The 20,349-nt window shown below is 33.3% G+C and overlaps 1 long non-coding RNA gene across 1 annotated transcript in view; it reads right to left on the reverse strand.

Annotated features, from left to right (window-relative positions):
• Window positions 1-4,622: 4,622 nt before the first annotated feature.
• Window positions 4,623-20,349, reverse strand: part of LOC125618634 — a 29,458-nt gene continuing 13,731 nt past the window's right edge. Inside the window, exons 2-3 of the long non-coding RNA XR_007349944.1 lie at window positions 18,650-18,766; window positions 4,623-4,890 (exon numbers count right to left, since the gene is read on the reverse strand). This is a non-coding gene — a long non-coding RNA (uncharacterized LOC125618634). The remainder of the gene's footprint in view (window positions 4,891-18,649; window positions 18,767-20,349) is intronic.

Raw genomic sequence — 20,349 nt, forward strand, 5'->3', positions numbered from 1 at the left:
GCCAACTGCCAAAAAACAAAAAAAACACTAAAACCACACCTCAAAGGAAAGCAATATTAAATAATAATACAACAAAAAAGAGACTGAGACTGAAGTACATAGATTTAAGGGATTAAAAACCAAAGAGGATTGTAGAAAACTTTATGAAACTAAATTGGAATAATTTCATGAGAGAGACTACTGCCAAACATAACTCAGAAAATGGAATATACAAAAATGGCATTCTGGGTATTCCTGTCACTTTTTTAAAAAGTAAATTATTTTGTTGAAAATATTACAATTAAAATCTCAGGCCAACATTTTTTTCTGGTGAATTTCTATTAAACACTTTCAGAGAATAGAAATGGAGCTTCAGAACTCATTTCATGGGACTCATGTAACTTTGAAACTAAAGAATAATAAAATATCAATTGAGAAACTGAAAGGATTATTCATTCATAATTCAGATGGTAAAATTCAAAATATGGTAGAAATAAATTCAGTTTCTAAATATCTATAAAGGCCAACTGTTCAAGAACAAGAATTTATCCATATTGGTTTATCACTAAACAAGCAATTACTCATATTAACATGTTAACATATAAAAGCAAATACACACCCCACACACACACACACACACAGAGTACCAAATATCTGTTAATTAAATTTAAAAAAAACAAAACTAGAAATAAAGGAGAAACTCAGGAACTGTACATATATTTTCAATATGAACATTATAACTACACACATAAAATTTGATTAACATTGAAGGTGTTCTTTAGAAATAAGAAAAATTTTAAACTTGTTTCCAAATTATTAGTCATGTATAAGGGAAAAATAATTAAGAGGATTGGAAAGGATACAAACTGTCATCATCATGATATAATAACCTTGTTTAACTAAAAATGAGGTGTAATGTATAAATAAATATTAGAATTAGCAAACTTAGTTTGTTTCTGAGTTAATTAGCCTACACAAATTTATTTGTACTTCAGAATACCAGCATCCAAAAATAAGAAAACACATATAAAAGATATCTTGTTAATGGCAATCCAATATTTTAATCATATCAACTCTTCCCAGATAGAGACAGAGCAAAGGCAATTAACATTTAAAAGCTTTGTGTTGGCCTATTTGGTAGAGCCAAGTATATCCATGCTGAGGGAATTTACCTTACAAAATATCAAGATTTATACTAAAGCTGGGGTAAAAGTAAAGCAGTGTTGATACAGGTACATAAAAGCATAAATTTCTAAAAGAAAATTAAAAAGAGCATAATCAAATCTAAACATTGATGAAAACTTGATTTATGATCAATTTTGTGTTATACTTTGTGAGCTTTTGAATTTTTCAGTAAATGGTGCTGAAAATATTGGTTATCCATATGGAAAAAAATTAAATTAGACTTCTATCTCACATTTTCACAGAAATCAATCACAAATAAATTAAACCTTTAAATGTGAAAGATAAACCTCTATTTTCAGAATAAATATGGGAGAATATATTTGTGGAATCAGGTTAAAACAGATTTTCTAAAACAAGTGCACAGAAAAACCTTTTTAATGTACAAAAATAAAGTAAGAAAAATATTGATAATTTTTATGTTATAATTAAGAACTTATGCTGATTAACGATCCCCTCAAAAAAAAATAGAAACTGCAAACTAGAATAAGATACATACTTATAATTAATATTGGATTGCCACTTTGAATACATAAAGAATTACAAATCAATAAGAAAAAGCACAAGAATCAAATGTAATGGCAGAGAAATAACACAAATGAGAAAGTCACTGATTACCTAATATTCTAGGATATTTTATAACAACCTTTGGAAAAAGTAGAAAATAAAAACAACTATCAGGACTGAGAGCAACAACATTTTTTTTTTCAGCAGTAATGGTGCTGGGGATGCCTCCCAATCAAAATTAAGAGACAAAGATACAGATGCAATTATGAAGAAATACAGACAGAGAGAGATACCGATACATGAATACAGCAATTAGATGTAAAGTAAAAGTTCCTAGGTACTGAAAAATTGCCTATTACATCACAAAATACATGACATTTCCCTTTTTATTTATCAAATGATATTGCTATATTTCAAAAAACATCAACAGTCATTTAAGATTCTAATAGAATCTTTTTTAAAAAACTGACATCATTAATATGCACTTAATTGTTAAAAACTACATGATATAAGAAGTCACTATTTCCATATAACTGGATTTTGAAAGCAAAATAGCTGATATTTGATTACTTGTATTTTGTTTTGACTTGTGTTTCTATTTTATTTTTACCCTATGAGTTCATTGGTATCTTTCCATGGAAGATTCATGGTAGCTTCTGTAACCTTCATCATGCCTTAAGTGAAAGTTAATTGACAGAGATTTTATTGTTGTTTCCTTTTTTAGATATTTTCTTTCCTACAAACTGAGCTTGTTGTAATATGATAAAAAAAATAATACTAATAATAATATTCTCATTCAATGTCTATCAATACAAATACTCTAGATATGTTATAAAGAAGGTCATTTAAAATGACATGTTGTACCAACATGAAAAAAGCAATGACTTAATAATATCTGTACACATATTTTAAAGATTGTCTTAAATATCAGAAATAAAACATACTCTTTTTATTTTTAATTTAGTTCACAAATTCCAGAAAGGTTCCATTGGATTCCACTTTTATGCATAACTGTGATGAACCAATTAAAATAAAAATACCTTTATGTTAATAGTTCAAAGTACATATTGCCATGTTTAACTGTGTCAAATTAAAGGTTCAGATACTGATATAATTAAAATAATATGGGTTCTCTTTTAAAGGCTAAACTTTGTTCTAACATGATTTTCATGAATATAATAGAATACTTCTATCATAAAAATAATAGTTTATTTTTTTATTAAACACTTGCTGTTTTCCAGATATTATTGTAAGTTTTACATGAATTCTTAATCATTACAGCAATACATCATCCTCATTTAAGAGAAGAAGCCAAGGCATAGAAAAATTATATAATTTAGCCAAGTATCATAACCTGCAAGTAACATAGCTGAGATATGAGTTGAGAAGCTTTGCTCCAGAATACAGACTTTTAAGTACCTTGTACATTTATCTGAAACTAAGTTAAGAGTTTCCATAAATCAATAGAAAATAAATTCATCTGACAATTACATCTTCAATTTTTTAAAATTTAAATATAATTTTAGGAATTAATATTAAATACTGACATTTGCTATTATGCAAAACATTACAGACTAGTCAAACTAGGCTGGAAAAGGAAGTAGTCATTTGTGTATGTGTATGCATGTGTGTGTGTGTGTGTATGTGTGTGTTTTCTACGTGCGTGAAGGAACCAGGGTATATTGTTGTCTGGAGTTAAACTTGCCCTTGATAATAAAGAACAGAAATCAGCTCAGTCAGGCAAAAATCTTACATCTGGCAGGCAGTATAAGTAGTCAGAATCAAAGGGATCACACTTCAGAATAACAGGTCTGTTCAGACAAACAGTTTGAACTGGGGCAGCAGAAAATCTGGCTGCCAGATTCATACAGTGATTCAAGGTGGCAGGCAGAAGCAGGACCCCTGAAATGGGATCCAGAATTCTATACAAAGATGGCTATCTATGAGCCATAAAGAAAAAAATTGTAAAAACAAAAGAAACAGCTCTGCAGGACAAGTAAACAATACCAGAAATAAGGTATAAGGGGAGGACAATCTCTTTGAACCTGATTAACTAAGACAGAGATAAAAAGAAGTGTGATTTAGTACTCAATTATCTGTGTCTATGAGATTTTTCTAATAATACTTTCCTAAATTTATATTTTTCCTAAGTCTGATAGTTATGAAGAATTTAAGGATGCAAATAAATAATAATTAAAATGATTGAAATAAATGCCATGTAGCTATTTCCTTTATATATTTCCAGTATATAAGCTCATTACTTACAAGTCCTTACTGAATTCTCAAAACAACTTTTTCTGTAGATTACTACTTCCACCAAAATTAGTACAATAAATAGAAATATAATTCATCTTGAAAAGAAGAATAAAGATGATTTTGGGACAACATCACTTTCTTGCCAGAGAATCAACTTCCATAGAAAACATCCCCTCTGTGAGGCAGGAATGCTATTAAGTGTTTACTATATAACATCTAATTTTAACAAGAGCCCAATGGCAAAAATACAGGTATATTTCTCATTATATTACACAGTTAAACTGTTTTTTCAAGGAATCAGTATACTATTCACATGTTATCAACAACACAAAGTACCACTATCTAATAGGATTACCACCATGGAAATGAGCCAAAAAGAAAAACCTAGGTCTTTGCAATGGATTTATCAGTATATTGAACATTGAATTTGATTCCCTCTGAAATCATTTTCTTTCCTTTGAACAATCTGGTTAATTCATAAAAAAAAAAAAAAAAAAACAACCTTTGGACTTAAGCCTGTCAATCCTCCTATAAGAGGTAATTCGTAGTTATCTCATATAGTAATGAGAATTATAACACAGGTTATAATTAAAACAGTAAGCATTAAAACTAATTTCCCAAAAAGGTACAATTGTTATTATAGATCAGGACTTCCTTTGTCCTCATAGTCATATGTTATAAGACATACCTATTTGGGGATTTTATTTATAAATTGCTTACCTTGGAGTAAGAAGCTACAACAGCTGGAAATGTGGGCAAAAGAGAAATGTCTGGACTTCCATGTGTGGTGGAGTGAAATGAGCATCAAAGGTAAAGTTGAGAGGGAAGCAGGTAAACATTGAGCTTATCTACTCACCATTATGCTTTTCTTGGACTGTTTCAAACAGCAGGGAGGCCTTCTGCAGTCTTCAAGACTCCAAGATCCCTATTGTTTTGACTGCACTGTGCAACATCACAATATCAGGCCTGTGTTAAAGCAAATGATATATTGTCATGCGTTGCACAGCAACATGTTGCTCAAGGACAGAATTCACATATTACACTGAACCCAAAATATTATAATGAAGCTGAAAAGTTCTTATCATCTAGTAATTCTAGATGACATCATAGCACAATGCATTACTGCTTTGTTTAGGTATTGGTAGTGATAAACCTGCTGTACCACCAGCTGTATGCACATCTGTCCCAGGAAACTATATAAATAGGTAATAAACAATTATGTTCCTGATTTATATATTATACTATAGTTTTATTATTATTTTAGGATACACACACACATGATACAGGATATCATGTTAGGACAACAGCAGCCTCAAATATCTTATGTTTAACATCTATCTCTTGATCACATCATTTTCGTTTTGCTTAATTTAATTCATGTGTTTTGTTCATCATGGCCCTAAGAGATAGACAAAATAGATATATACACAGGTGTGTTTGTGTGTACATTCATGAACATATGGTAGGCTATGCAATAAGTTTCTGTAAACTCACTATATGATTTTCACACAAGGAAGAGATTATGTAATGATGTATTTCCCAGAATGTATTCCTGCCAAGTGTGGCATTCTTATAAAGAATTAAGACCACCTACTTAGTTGATCCAGTGTTTACATTATAAACTGCATTTGTATTTGAGTGATCATATTTAGAAGGTGTCAATAATCAACTTTTCAATTACTCTAAATTCAATTTAGTTTAATTTTGTAATCTTTAACTCTTAACTAAACAACACATAATTAAAGTACTCTGATATTTAAGAAAAACTCTAGGGTTTTGCTTGGAAGAAGCAGCCTAAACTTTGCACAGGGAACACAGACTCAAATTTCAACAAATTTTCATCTCATCATCCAAAAATCCAATGACATTTTCAAAGTAATACCATTGTAAATCTGACTAGGACATGTAAACAATATGATCATTTTTCTTGATGAGCCTAAATTTAAGCTTATTGTTATTTGAATAAACTATTATTGGGTAAATTAACTATATATTAATATATAACTATCATATGGTTATTAAACATCATATGTAAATAATATAGGTTATATGAAATAAATTAATGTAATGGATTTTATATTTTATATATAACAAAGTTAAACATTATATTTATATTTCACATTTTTCTACAACTATTTGAGTATCTGCTATATTTAAAAAATTGGAGTATGATACAAAGAGAATCAATCCCAGAACCCAGTGTCGTCCTTATAAAAAGTTCCCAGTATAGGGAGAGGAAAGACAATTTCAATGCAGTGGGATAAGGACTACAGTTAAGCTTTTCATGGGATATTAACACCACTACAAGCTATGAGAAACACCTGGAAAAATCTAGAAAATTTCATGGAAAAGGCAGTATTTGATTGTGTAAAGTCTCTTTGAGAATAAAGGAAATAAAAAGATATTGTTGACAGGGGGATGATCACATACAAATTGAGAGCTGTGTTGAAAAGAGTTGCAAAATTTGACAGTTTTGGTCATTGATAAATTAGACTAACCAGAAAGACAGATGAATGATAACAAGAAGAAAGTGGAGATTCATAATGAGATGCATCACAAAATGAAATACAGAATAGGGAAGAAGCAAGTGGTTTAATGTTAAAACAGAATCCAGCAAAGACTTCCTGGGGAGAAGTATATTTGCAGGAAGAACTCACAAAATTAAGGAGAATTTACTTGAAACTTTACTTTGAAATTATATGTGAGGAAAAGTCAAAAATAGAGAAAGCAATCTGGCACAGATATGAGACTCAGGGGTTTGGACAAGTATTTATTTTTTTCTCTGTTTTCTCAATAAAAGATTGAAATGCCAATACAGACCTCATCCTTACATTGTGAAAGTTAGATGACAAAATGTGTATGAAGTGTTTAGCAAAGGAGCTAGCATGCTTGGGCATTTCTATGCAATGCTTGGACCAAAAGAAACAAAACCAGGTAAGAATATGACTCTGCCCTCAAAGAGTTCAGAGGGCAACCGGAGTTAGATTCACTGATACAGAAGTTGAATTCCATAGGGTAAGTGCAAAGTTAGAGACGTATATAGGGCATTATGTGAACACAAAAGCAGGGCATCAAACTCAGCATGTTTTACTGAGAAAAGAGGCCCAGGAGGAAACAACCCTTGAGTTGAGTCTTAAAATATAAGAAGTAGTCAATGAAGCAAAAAGAAAGGGCATTCCATGGAGAAAAGCCCGTGTACACAAAGAAATAGAGTTTAAAAAATGCCTAGATAACAGTTTCCTGTTGCTGGTATATTATGTTCATGGTTTAGAGTTACCAAGAAAAAAAGAGCTTAGAGAGAGAGAGAGAGAGAGAGAGAGAGAGAGAGATGTGGATTTCAGGGGTTTCTGACTGCAATGCTGAGGAATCAGGGCTTTGTCAGCTAACTCATGGGAAGCAATGGGATGCTGTTAAAATCTGACATGACCAGACTTCTGTTCAGAAAGATTACACTGGAATAAGAGTGGAGATGAGTGATATAGGAAAGAAGGTACAAAGATAAATCTCACATATTTGACTGTTAATGATTAAATTATATTCATATTTCCTCTAATATGGTGTTCAGGGTTTTTTTATATTTATAATTGAGTCATATTAAAACATTTTGAGATGTGTTCTAAACAAGTTTGAGCAATTCAAGATTTCAAAACTGTAGCCTAAAAGGCACCTTCAATTAATCTGTTAGTTAAGAGTAATTTCAGGATCATCCATTAGGCATGAAGAACCTACTTCCTGTTGGATACTGAATTATGAATTAGAAACAGTCCACACAGAGAAGGCTATTCCTGCCTTCAAATCCCAGTCATGTCATTATCTGAACCTCTGCCTTTCCTAAAGTAGGTTAGTGACAAGCCAAACCAAAACTGCTCTCTGATGGAGTTTAGAACTGATGCTTCTCAAGTACATTTACACCAGTATTGACCTTCAAGAGCTTATTTCTCTTACTGCCATCAAGGAAGTGAGAAGTAGAACCTGCAAATGTTGTCCAGATGTTGTCCAGATGGGGGATACTGATATTTCATGTGACACTTTGCTTTAGAAAGTATTTCTCTAAAAATCACTTTGAATAATTCACTGAGGGTATCAGTTGTAGTCCTACTTGAGACTTAGCTGAGACTGAGCTTGACCCAAGAGATTATGATATTAAGGGCATTCTCATTTCTGTACTAAACAGTAGTAAAAATTGGGAAACAGCACTGGAGGTGGAGAAGCCATTTTTCATAGAAGACACTGGCAGCAGTGACAGTGATAAATTCCATGCTCCTTCCACTGAATTTTGAACAGTACATAATTACAAGGAAGCCAAGAGAAGGGCACAAGGGGGCCTACTCCTGAACTCATGTAACATACCATATATGACCCTGCAGAGCTACTGTGAAACTATTTTGGAAAGGACAAAGGCCCTGCAGTTGTTCCTGTGCTGGCTAAATTTGTGTATTTTGTAAATGCAACTTCATCTGAATGCTCATCATTTCACTACCACATTATGGAAAAAAAGAGTTTGTGAGGAATTGCACTGGGCTGGCTGAGAATTAGTCCATGAATTCTCATTTTCCTGTCACACTCATGGAACTGTTTTTTAAAAATGATCACAGGAAAAATGAAAAGAAAGTAAAAATAATACAACACACAAAACAGGAGAAAAATTTTGCAAACCATATACCTGGTAAGGGGTTGGCATGCAGAAGATATAAAATAAAAAGCTCATACAATCTAATGATAAAAACAAAAGATAGCAATTTAAAAATGGAGATAGAGTCTGAAATGGCATTTCTCAAAAGAAGAGAGGCCAATAGTCAATAAGTATATAGAAAGATACTACCATTAGCCACCAGGGAAATGTAAAACCACAGTGATGTCATTTCACACTCACTAAGACAACTATCATAATAAGAATAGACAAGAAGTATTGGTGAATATATGGAATAATTGGAATCCTCATACTTGCTGTTGAAAGTGAAACTGATGCAGCTACCTTGGTAAACAGCCTAGCAGTGGCTCAAGTAGTTAGAGAGTTACCAATTGATTCAGTAATTCCACTTCTAGATGTATATTCAAGGTAAATGAAAACTTACAACCACACACAAATAATTTTATTTAGGTATTCATAGTAGCATTATTTATAATAGCCCCAAAATGGAAAACACCAAAATATCCATACATATTTGGATCAACAAAATGTGGCCTACCTATACAAGTGGAATATCATCCAGCAATTTTTTAAAAAGTACTGATTCATAGTACCATGTGGATGATCTTAAAAAATCACAAAGCAGCATATAGTACATGATTCCTTTTATATTAAATTGAGAAAAAGCAAATTGAACATCATTTTGTATCTCAATAAAACTGCTTTATAAAAAATGGATCCAGCTCCTTGAGGTTCATACTTTTCACATTCTAGAATGACCAAGACCAATTTGCTATAAAAGCGAGGGCAATTGGACAAAGGACACAACATGTATATGAATCAAATAAGCCAATATAGAGTGATCACAGCTGCAAGATGATCCTCTTGGTAACAGCAGTGAAGTCATCAATAAGATTGCATCACACATGTTAGGCACTCCTTTAGGGGTCCAGTAACCATGATAGCTACCACTGAATAGTTATTGTGTATGAGATATTTTTTCAAGTACACTATTATCCATAAAGTGACCCAATTAAATGACCCTATTTCCCCCATTTCACAAACCAGGAAAATGAGTCTCACATACAACAGGTAACTTCCTAAAATCACATAATTCATGTGGCAAATAAAGATTAATGCACAGAAATTAAAACACTTGATTCCCTATGCTTTAAGAGAAAATCCTCAAGCATTAATTTGAGGGGTAGGTACATATGTAGGAAGGTAGGTAGGTAGGTAGGTAGATAGGTAGGTAGATAGATAGATGCAGGTATATTTATAGGTTCACACTAAGCATATTTTAATTTTGATAAACCTAAAAAAAGCCCTGGGTCCCACACCAAAGTCTATGTACTGTCTTATCTCTGTCTGGTTACATTTTTTTTTCCTTTACAGTGTCAAAGAGTTGTTTACACTTTCCTTTCTCCCTCTCTTTGTATTACTCTAACCAGCTTCATCTTCTTTACATCCTCAATCTTTATCCTAGAATTATCTTTTCTAATGTCTCTACATGTGGAGACATGTAGAAACCACTACACATTTCCAAATCTATTATTTTCTGTTATTACATAATGAAATGGCATTCAACCCAGTTGAAAAATGCAGTTCCCTGAAATTTTATGACACCAAAAACTCTGATTTTCTTTTTAGATCAGTGGCTATTCCCTTTTTTGTCCTCTTTACTGGCTCTGCCTCATACACCTGATCTTCATACTTGGGCATTTCTTAGTCATCAGGCTTAATTTTGTGTAATGGGTCTGCAAGGGTTATCCAGTGGTTTCAGTTATATCCCAAATTCTAACATACTCCCCCAATGATGTCACTAGCCCAAAGATCTTTTCTAAAGTCCAAACCTATAAAACCAAGCATTTCTTGCAAATCAGATCTTTAATATTATACTTGGATGCAAATAAAATTGTTTTCTTTTCCCATTTTGTAAAATGTCACATTTTATTCCATAAATAACACCTGAAATACCTACTCTGTCAAGTCTTAGAAGTCATCTAATGCCTTTGTCTCCCCACCCAGTGGCCCGTCCATCAGTAGTCCATATTACACCAGTCTCTTATCATGATACCCAACATCTCTGCCTAAGCTATTGAAAGCCTCCTAACTCTTCTTATTCTTTCTATACTTGTTCTCCTATTCCTCACACAGCACTCGAAGTGACCCTGTAAAAATATGGCATATCACTCCCCTGCACAATACTTTCTAATAGCTTCCTATATCACCTAGAATAAAAGTCCTGAGAACAAGGCTTCTGTTTCTATTCAATGCTATATTCCAAGCACCTACAATAATATCTGGTACACAGTTGGCTCTCTACAAATGTTTGTAGATGGAAGGGATTTAATCAATCCATTTACAGCTGTCTGTACTGCTACCACACTATCTCAAAGAACCATCCCTTTTCTTCTGGACTTCTGAAATAAATTGTAATCCTGATTGTAATACCAGTCATCAACTTTATTTTTCTCTACAATTCATTCTTCTTGTTTTGGACATATTAAGTTTTTAAATACAAATATGAACATTCATCCATTTCTACTGCTTTTGAAGTTCAAATTGTGAGTATGGCTTCTAAACACAATGGATGTTTGTTTTTTGATATGAATAGTGCCCAATTGTTTCTGTGTGTTTTCTTCATTCCACCCTCTCTTGCTACATAGACCCTAGGCATGCCAGATGGCTTTAAATTCCCAAAATAGGCATTTTCCCCTTTTCTCTAAAGAAAATAGTTCTTTCCCTCATTTTTGCAAGGCTTCCTTGAATACATCCTTCATAATTTAAAGTTTTCAACTTCACAAGAGAAGTCTTTCTGTGACCTGTAGACAAAGTCAAATCCTCTTTCCTTTATTCTTTAATGGTATCCTCAGATTAGGTCATATTTAGTGCATTAGTCATCAACATATTGTATTCTTTCTAGGTTATTTCCAAGAAAATGAAAATACATCTGTCTAGTACATAGCACATTATCCTGAGTGACATGCATAGTTCCTAAACGTATGAGAAGGACTCAATCATCAGCCAGTGAACTGTCTGGAAGAGCCAAATCATTAGAATTGGATAAACCTGTTTTAATCCCACTATGCCACTTATGATCTGAGTAAGCAATTGACTTGTTACAACTTCAATTTTCTCATCAATAAAAAGTGAGTAACAATACTCATCTTAAGTGGCAGTAATGATACTATTTCAGATTGTCTGCCACAGAGTAAATAACTATTATAAAGACTAGCAAGATTTCTGATTTTGTGGTATATTAAAAAAATAGTCTAAAATCTAGGTCCACCTCCAACTATACAAATGTAAATATAGAACTTTTAGCAATTTCCTAAAATTATCCAAAATCTTCATTAGTATATTTACTAATGAGTACAGAATTGTACTCATACAATTCAATTTCCTAAAATTATCCAAAATCTCATACAATTGTTGTAAGGATTCATTTTGATTAGTTTAAGTGTATTTGAGCAAATCAGGCTCTCAATAAATGCTATTATTGAGAAGAAATACGAGAAGCAAAAGTATAATTTGTATAAAGGGATATGCACGTCTCTGTTCATTCCTTCCTAGTCTAGAAGGATGACTAATTTCCCTTAATATTAAAAGATATATATGTATATTATACATAAATGAACACATATCTTTAAGAAATGTTAGTATATTTTTAAAAAATTAACATCTAGCTACTTTAACTGAATCAAATCCAGTACATGTGATGTAAATAAAATGCCTCAACAATGTACTTATAATCTCACCTTCCCAAATGGGAATTAATACCACAATTCTAGTCACTTGCATCCTCTTCAAATAGATACTCTAAAATTGTACCATGAACGTATTTATAGTTTGGATAGGCTGTAGGTTTGCAGACCTCATCAACGCCTGGTACTCCCTTTAGAGATGCAAACTGTCTAACAAAATCTCAAGTCTGAAAGAATGCTGCCATATGCAATTGTTTACATTAAAACCCCACACATGGAGTGCAAAGGAGATAAATGTATTTACAAGTTGAAATATACACCTTTAAATAATATCATTAAGATTCCATTTATAAAGGTATAAAGTATGAATTGAAACTTTGCAGTGTGATGCTGTTTTTTCCATGGTTGCTACTATACTGGGACCTTGTATTGCTTTTGTAAAATGTTTCTAGAGTGCTCCATGATTGATTACAACTCAAACCCCTACTTAAATAGAACACATGGTCAGTGAGTTCTGAATATAAATCAAAGTCCTATTCATGTATTAGAAATTCATATGAAGAATGCCTGCAGACTACCAATAGGGTTTATTGACACATATGAAGGAAACCACTATAGATAAAATAAAATTCTAAATGTAAAGAGTTCAAAAGAAAGGCAGGGCAAGTCAGTGTGAGATGAAGAACATCATTTCCGGATGGAGGAAATCATATATGTATATATATATTTTATCATGATAAGTTAACAATGGTGTCTGCAGCAATTTGATTATAACTCAGATTTCTTTTTACAGGGCACTCTGTTTCTCAGCAGTTGGTCTCTAAGGTGCTGAATAAAACTACACTTGAAATAATATAATCCCTGCAGAACCATATAGAAGTTTCTTTGGTTTCTATAGAGTTCTGCAAAGGAATAAAAATCATCCTTCTGTTCCATTTGATCATCAGAGAGATTCCACACATTTAAGGGGATTCGATCTTTATAACCATGATAGGGAGATGGACAGCTGATACATTGTTTAAACTACAGGCATTGTATGACTTTAATACCCATTAATTTTTGTACCATATCTTGTCATTCACTGAAAAATGTATGAGGAACTCTTACTACAATTTTATAATCACAGTATAGTCCTTTATAATTAAACATCTCCAGTGTCTATGCTCACTGCATTACAGCTTTCTGCTCAGTTTCCATTACATCATCCTCTCTGCCAAAGATTCATTGATTTTCCACTGTGTGCCAAGCTTTGTGCTGAGTCTAGGGTTCTTTCCAACAGAGGCAAGGTAAATTTAATAATGGATATACTCACAACATGAGTTAAGAGAACATAGGAAAAAGATAAAAAACAAAGGGAATGCTTGTAGAGAAAATGGTGACATTTTAGGTTTTGAAGAAGGAAATTACCTGAAAACAGAGGAAAAAGAAACAGACAACACAGTAGTCATTTGCTCCTTTCCCTTTGTTCACCCATCTACACTGCTATTACGTTTTCTTCTGCCTGTGTATTTTCATTTAACACCCCTCTTGGAATGGTGTTCCTTCTTTTTTCTTAGCTCATTCTTCAGTATTTAACAGATTTCATTTCTATGGGAAAAGTATACCATATTTCACAAACTACTTTAAGTACTACTGTAAGAGGTGCTTAAAGTTCTTCTTTATGTCATTTGTTCCATTTGTAATCATTTGACGTGTGTGTGTGTATGTAGATAGATATATATTTCCTTACTAACTAGTAAATACCTTGAGAAAGTATGACTGTTTTGTTCTCAACCATGTCCCCAGCTCCCAAGTGATTCCCCTGGGTCATAATAGGTTCTCATTCAATGATTTCCAAATGAAAAAAAAAGATTACTAGATAGATAGATAGATAGATAGATAGATAGATAGATAGATAAATCATGGTTAGGAAGGAAGAATGTGTGAAAAGACAGAGGAACATAACATCCAAGGGCCTTCAAGGAAGGTGGCCATCATACCATCAAGATCTGAGTAGTGTCTTGGAAGCTAAATTTATTAATGTATTAATTAAAACATTAATCAAATGTGTGATCATTCTTTTCTTTTTGAATAGTCCCTTTGGAAAAAGGGTAGAGACTGGAAGTAAAGAAAAGTGGACAGTAGAGGGTGCCATTTCATTCACATGGACCTGAAATAAGGAAGTGTCAGTGATGACGGAAAGTAAAGTATAGGGTGAGAGATTTTTAACTCTAAGGGGAGGGAGATAAAGGAAGCAGAATCTGTTTGGGGCTCATGCATTGAGATACATCATTGGTTATAGTCACAAGATGAACATATACGTGACAAAAAGTATTGAGCAAGAAAGATGGTAAATTCTGTTTCATATACTCTACAAAAAATCATGGAACAATTTGACAAAGATGTCTATGCTAAAGTTAGAACTCAGAAACTATGTGTATGTGGTGGGTATTTTAGCAAAGGGATTCAGATGGCATAATTGAGGGAAAGGTAAAGAGAGAAAGAGTTCTGTTGTGATTTGGATATAAAGTGACTCCCAAAGATGCACGTGTTGAGGGACTGGTCTCCACTGCAGCCATGTTCAGGGGTGGGACTTTTGACAAGTGATTATATCATGACGGCTCTGAAATCATCAGTGGATTAATGATGTGATGGCATAGTGGGAAAGTTAAGAGAACATAGAATATAATTTTAGGAGATGGGACCTATTTGGAAAGAGTAAGAGCATGCCCTGAAAGGTTATTACTTTTTCCCGGGCCCCTTGGACTCTCTGCTTCCTGGCTACCTTGAGTTGAGCAGCTTCATATTGACACAACCTTTTATCATGATCTTTGCCTCACTCCAGGTCCAAAGCAATGGAGCCAGCCAACCATGGATGGAAACTTCTGAAACTGAACCAAAATAAATCTTTCCTTCTCTAAGCTGTTTTTCTCATATATCCATCACAGTGACAAAAATATGACTAACACAAAGCCAGTGACAGAGCCCGGGATACATAATATTTTAAGAATTGTGCTGTTAGCTGGGTGCAGTGGCGCAGAACTATAATCCGAGCAGCTCGGGAGGTAGAGGCAGGAGGATCACGAGTTCAAAGCCAGCCTCAGCAATTTAGTGAGGCCCTAAGCAACTCAGTGAAACCCTGTCTCTAATAAAGTACAAAATAGGGCTAGGGATGTGACTCAGTGGCTGAGTGCCCCTGAGTTCAATCCCCGGTACCCCACAAAACAAAAACAAAGAATTGTGCTCTACAATGTAATTCATTCAAGTAATAGGATTATCATAAACAAAGGATATTAAGAACATTATGTCAAAAGAGACAAACAGACAGAATAATTTTAATAATACAGAAAATCAATAGTGAGACATTTGTTTCCATTATAAACTTGAGAACCGAAAAACTATTTTTTACAGCTTCCACAATGTAGTGATTTTCCCTCAAACCTAGTCTTAGGAAAAAACTCTATCAGACTCAGAGTAGAATCAAACTATTTTTTTAAGCAGGATTAGGCCAATAATATTTCCATCAATTTTTAAATAACTTATACTTTGCTTTCTGTCTCTGTTTATCTCTGTGCCTCAGTCCTTTTCTGTGTCTCTTTCCGTGTGTGTATTGAGTGTGTATGTGTGTGTGTAGATAATTTTTTTAAAAAATGCAGTCCTGTTGCTGACCATCAGTTTAACACTACAGGACTGGGTCTAGGTTTTGTTTTGTTTTTGACAAACTGGTCTAATCCTGCCAGGAGTCTCCCCCTGATTTTATATATATATATCCTATGTCTATTTATCCATGGCACTGTGATTGGTTCTTATTACTAGATGGTATGTGCTAGTAATTCACGGGAAGTACTTTATCTTGACAAAAGAAATCACCTTTTTGTGATAATTCAAACAGAAGAAGTAAACTATTATTGAGCTGATCTAGAAAAACACGGCAGGTTAGAATATGTGGCTAATTTTGTTCTCTGGGTCATGCTTTAGGTCCTTGTTGCCCATGGAACCAAAAAGCAAGGAAAAAAAGATCTAGTTTATGTACTATGTCATATTATTCATTTATAATAACATAAAAACTAAAAGGAAAATATGTAGCTTTGTCTTTGTATGGTGTCATCTTTGTCAAGAATTCATTAAATATGAAATTGTATAAATTAGAAATCAAGGAAAACAGCAGAAGACAGCAAATGCAAATCCTCAATGGGATCCCTGCAAGGCAAGTTGGTATTCTGTTGGGTGCGCTTTGCTGAACTGAGTGCAGGGAGGCTCTGTCTTCACCTTCAGGCCATGACTGACACTGATGTATTTTCAGGGCAGAAGGAGGGTCAGATAACTGAAAGCCTCTGCTCTCCTGCAAGCTCTAGGCCACAGTGCCCTTATGTGCTGGACATTTGCATTGACAGCTCTGCCTGGACTAGCTACTGAAGCTCCATAGATACATTTTCATGAAGGTCTGGCTGTAGCATCCAGAGAATCCAGTGGGACTTCTTAAAAGATGCTAGTTTGATTTTAAGTATTTTGTGAACGGGTCTTAAATTTTTAAGTTTGATTTTTAATTGACATAATATTTATACACATTTTGGGAATAGAGTATAATTATTTGATGTGTAATGATTAGATTATGGTAATTAAATTTCTGCCTCTTCTGACATTATTATTTTTGTGTTAGGAGCCTTTGAACACTTCTAGTTATTTAGAAAAGATCATAAATTATCTTAGACTATGGCTAACGCTACTGTGCTATAGAACACTAGAACAAATTTCTGCTAACTAACTGCAATTTGTTCCTATTATCCAAACTCTATCTGCCCTCCTCTCCCTTACCCTTCTAGTCTGTAATCACCACTGCTCTACTCTCTTCTTCTATAAGGTCAATATTTTTAATTTCCACAAAACAAGACCCATCCTCCTACCATTTTTTGTTAGATTTCACTTAGTTTTCAAGAAGAGTTCATAGGTCTGCTTCAAGCCAAAGAACTCAAAAGTGATGCTGTCTAATCTAGTAACATAGGTATTATGTCTCTTCTAAGAATTTTATCCCATGAAATACTTAGCAAAGTGGACAAAGAAATATAAACAGAAATGAACAGGACAATATTTACTTCAAAATAAATTCACACATGTGCACATATCATGACATTGATTCTATGATATACAGTTAGATAAAAAAGCAAAATGCAAAATGGCAATTAATGTATGATATCATTTTTTAAAAACCTCTTTCTCTAACATATACACACACACACACACACACAAAAGAACACACAGAAGTCTGGAAGGTTATAGATGAAATTGTGAAATTGATGAAAGAGTGAAAACTGAAGAGAGATGGTACATGCTTTAATTTGTTTTATATATATATTGTGATAGGGAGATATACAATGCTTGCCTACATTTTTCTAGTTGTTATATTTATGAGTGTTCATATGAGTACACATTTATTTTGTTACACATATTAATTCTGTATATTAACTAAAAATATAAAAATCAGAATTAATCTAGGACTTAGAATAGCATTGTACTGGGCAAAAATAAACTATTTTAATAAGCAATTTTAGCACAACAACTAACTAGTTATTTGAATCCAAAACTATAGAAGTCTCAGATTTTTCAAATAACTGTGCTATAATAGAATAATAGCAATAATAATGTTAGTTTCTTTTCATTCTGGAACAGCAATTCCAACTGCTTAACCTAAAAATACTTACACAACAAAAAAAATCATCTAATGTGGGCAATAAGTAGAAACAATGAAAACATTTGCATTAATCTTGTTCCTTAAATTGGCAACAATCAGAAAAATTTTCAATAAGCATGCTATATTTTTTGATATACTTTTCAAAGGAAATACACATTATGGTCACTCACTACACTGTTACTATCCTGAATACTAATAAAGCAGACACTGTAGTCCAGCAAACCCTCAGAGTCATATTTACACATAAGTGCCCCTGAAACCTTTTATTTTTTTCCCTCACTCCTTTTCTTCATTTTCTTTTTACTCACTAAAGGCAATGAATGCATAAGCTCTGGGAAGAAAAGTTAGGAGGGATTTGTCTATTGTAAGCTTATCTCCTTCTCAGTAAGTCAAACATACATTTTGATAACACAGTGCTAAAAGAGTTCTTTTTAAAGAGAAAAGTAAGCTAATTTCCATTCCTGATGCCTGACTTGACAAGACTATTAAATAATTCCATTCATTGCATATATTTGCTTGCCTTATATGGCTGAAAGGATGTTGAGCTTCTTTTCTTTTTTAAAAATGTATACTGCTACATAATGGACTGCACCATGCAATGCACTCACACAGATAATGAGGGGATGGAACCCCTTTTGCCAAGCGCTTCTGACACAGCAATAGACTAATGCAAAATGCAAAGAATAAAGTCCATGCCGCGTAGCATATTAATACTCATACCATATACATTTTGTTTCACAGTGCAGCTTTATCTCAGTGGCATACACTCTGCCAAAACATCCATTATCCATAGACCAGGTCCAGAATTAAACTCCTTTTGAGAATTTGAAGGAAGTCCTAAAGACGGGGCCAAGACAAAAATGTTTAGACATGTCAAATGTTCATTTCCAAGAGAGAGAGAGAGAGATCTATCCAACAGACAGCAAAGGGAGTCTGCAATACTCACGAGTATACCTGGGATTCTCCCTTCATTCCAGAGGTCATAGAACTGTCTGGTAGAAAACATATACTTCTTTTGACATGTATCATAATGCTAAATTCTTTATTATTAAGAGATGGGTTTGTTTTTATTTTCCTTCTCTAGCTATTATTCCCTAGCTTTAGAAACTATACAAACTAAGGCATAAAATGAAAAGACTGTGTGTTCTGCCTAAGAAACAGGTTCTATTTTCTTGATGCCACAAGTAAACAAAATGAGCATAGGCCAGTTTCAAGTAAATGAAGATAAGAAACTATCACAGAATGTAATCTACTATTATTAGAGAAAGGTTTCAAATAAAAGACAAAAATGAAACAAACTGGAAATAACACAATTCATTTACGTTTAGTCCTCGGGGACAAAAATGGGCCCATTTGCAACCATGCAGAGCAGTAGTGTATATGCTGCTGGGAAAAGGCACACAGATGCCAAATGGGTGCATTAACCCCCCTTGGCATAGTTAATGTAGACATGCCCTTAGGGATCCTTATAAGACCCATCTGTTCAGTCAAGCATTTGCTTAATTGTATCAAAAGCCTGGCAAATGCAGTGTTGGTTAATAGATAATAGATATGTAAATGCTGTTTGTGTTCTTGTACATATGCCCAGGGGCTTTACAATAAACACATCACATTTTTAAAAAATAATTTTCTATCGGGTATAAAATGATAGTCTTGCTGGCAGCTTCAGTCTCACTCATGATTGCAACTATTATAGTATTTAGTATTTGATAACATACTATCATATTTTAGGGATTTGGCTATCACTCCATTATCTGATAATCTGTATTAATATACTTGTTATATGGTCCATAAAGAGGAATACTATATTTGTGAGTACACTCATGACCCATTATTACACACATCCCCAAATATATACTAAGCAGCATGATTCAATGAAAAAAATCACAGCCTCTAGAATTTGTTTGACTAGAACACCAATCCTAGGAAACACTAGAAGGTATGGGACCTTTGAAAATTTATTTGACCTTTTTGGGTCTCAATCCTCTATTATGAAACTGGAGGATAATGAAGTTGGTTCCATTGGGTTGTGAAGAATTTGAAATATGAAAATACCAAGTACATAATAGACCTTCAATAAATATCTATTCCCTTTCCCCTTCACATACTCTGTGGCTTTGCAATACCTTAGATTACATGTATAGAGAAATTAGAGGAGCTCTTGCATTAAACTATTGGTGACACCCTAACTGACAAGTGTTGAGAATTAAGTTCTTAATATCCTCTTTCCCCTCTATGATGCAAACCTATTATCAATGACACATTTGACAAGTCTGAAGGAAATGGCTGCCAAAATGTTTTAAAGGATATGAGATTGACAGTTCAGAAACAGAGTAGTCCCCTCTAGGTTTTATGACAGCAAATCCTTACAGCTTCTTTTCAATCTTTAAAATATCCTTTAAGAATCTCTTTCACCTGTA

The sequence above is a fragment of the Marmota marmota genome, unplaced genomic scaffold, assembly GCF_001458135.2.
Source record: "Marmota marmota marmota unplaced genomic scaffold, marMar, whole genome shotgun sequence".
Lineage (NCBI taxonomy): Eukaryota > Metazoa > Chordata > Mammalia > Rodentia > Sciuridae > Marmota > Marmota marmota.